Below are 2,218 nucleotides of genomic sequence, written 5' to 3' on the forward strand. Positions count from 1 at the left end.
GCGGATTTCTGAGTTCGAGGCCAGCCTGGTCTACAAAGTGAGTTCCAGGACAGCCAGGGCTATACAGAGAAACCCTGTCTCGAAAAACTAAAAAAAAAAAAAAGTAACCTGATAACCTGATGAGTGACTGGAAGATGACTCAATGGTTAAGAGCACTTGCTGCTCTAGCAGAGGATCTAGGTTCAGTTCCCAATACCTACAGGTCAGCTCACAATTATCTGTTGTCTGTTACTCTAGTTCCAGGGGATCTAACATCCTCTTCTGGCTTCTATGGGCACCATATGTGGTGCACACAGAAATACTAACATAATTAATCTCTCTTTTATTTATTTATTTATTTATTGTTTTTGAAAGACAGGGTTTCTCTGTATAAGAGCCCTGGCTGTCCTGTGTAGACCAGGCTAGCCAAAAACTCAAGAGATCTGCCTTCTGAGTGCTGGAATTGAAGGTGTATGCCTCCTTGCCCAGCATAAAAATTTTAAATTAGTTTCTTGTTGTATTATAAGTGAGAATTTAAGAGAAAGAGATACATGAGATTCTGTCTCAAAAACAAAAAGCTAGGTTTGGTGGCTGAAAGAGGCAGGCAGATCTCTGTGAGTTCAAGCACCCAGGTTTATATAGCAAAGTCCAGGCCAACTAGAGCTACACAGTGAGATCCTGTCTCAAAAACAAACAAACAAACAGAAATAGAGTTAAAGGAGACCAAAAGAAAGCTATGACAACTCTACCATTTGACATCCCCTGCCCACCACATTTCTAAAAAAGAATCAAGTAAATAGATTCTGGGTGTTAGCATTTCTTCTAGGCTCCACCCAACAGTTACCTAGCAACAGCCAGGTAAGAGCCTGGCATGTTGTAAAATGATTGTTTGGCCTCTCTTTCTTCTTTCCTCTTTCCTCTTCCTCTCCTTCCCTCCTTCCCTCTTCCTCCCCATTCTCTCCCCTCCCCCTCCCTCTCTCCCTCTCTCTTTCTCACTCTCTCCTCTTTCTCTTCCTCCTTTCCTCCCTCCCTCCCCCTCCCATGCCCCAAAATAAACTTCATTTTATACTAGACCCACAGGGTGGGATGCCCTAGCATGAGCCCGTTAAGGCACCCCCTCCAGATGTATCATGCCACCACATTACAAAACATAACACTGGGGATACAAAAAAAAAAATCCGCTATGATAGATATGAGACCAAGAAGAGTCTGTTTAAAAATTACAATGATGATTCCACATCAAAAAAAAAAAAAAAGTCACAACTGTCCTATAGCTCCAGTTCCAGGGTATCCAACACCCTCTTTTGACCTTTCAGGGTACCAGGCACAAACATGGTGCACACATACATGTAGGCACAACCAAACACATAAAGTAAAATCTTAAATCTTTCTCAGAGTTTATTAGTGCAAGAAACAAATTATTGTGATTCATTTTCAGTATGAGGTGCTTTTAGAGTTTTTCTGGAGTTACAGATAAGAAGGAGATAATAGGACCCTTCCCCCTCACCAGCTGTGGGCTGACACCTGCTGTTTCAGAATTCTGAGAGTTTGGGAAGTTGCAAACAGCATGTGACTGAGCCCAAATCTCAAACCTCAGAATATTCATTAAATAAAGCTTTCCTGAACCAATGAGGTGGGGAAGTTGGGAAGGAGGCAAGTCCTGACCTACGGAAGAAAACAACAGGAATTTATCATAATAAGGGGACTTTAAAAGCCAGTCTTGCCAGGCAAGCAGAGGTGGCACATGCCTTTAATCCCAGCCGAAGTAGGCAGATATCTGTGAGTTTGAGGTCAGCCTGTTGTGCATAGTGAGTTCAAAAACAACTATAATTATAGAAAGAAAACCTATCTCTATTAATTAGTTAGTTAATTAATTAGTTAGAGCACATGTTGCTGTAGCAGAAGACCTGTGTTCAATTCCCAGTATAGACATGTTGGTTCACAAACATCTGAAACTCCAGTTCCAGGGGATCTGACACCGTCTTTTGACTACCATGGGTATCAGTTATATACATGGTGTACAAACATATATGAAGGCAAAACATCTATACTTATAAGATAAATTTAAGTATATGTTTTCTTAAAACTGCTTTGTTTTCACAAATTCCTTGAAATATGTTTTTTGGTTTGGTTTGTTTGGTTGGTTGGTTTTTTGAGACAGGGTTTCTCTGTGTAGTCCTGGCTGTCCTGGAACTCACTCTGTAGACCAGGCTGGCCTCGAACTCAGAAATCCACCTGT

Source organism: Mus caroli, chromosome X (genome assembly GCF_900094665.2).
Source record: "Mus caroli chromosome X, CAROLI_EIJ_v1.1, whole genome shotgun sequence".
Taxonomy (NCBI): Eukaryota; Metazoa; Chordata; class Mammalia; order Rodentia; family Muridae; genus Mus; species Mus caroli.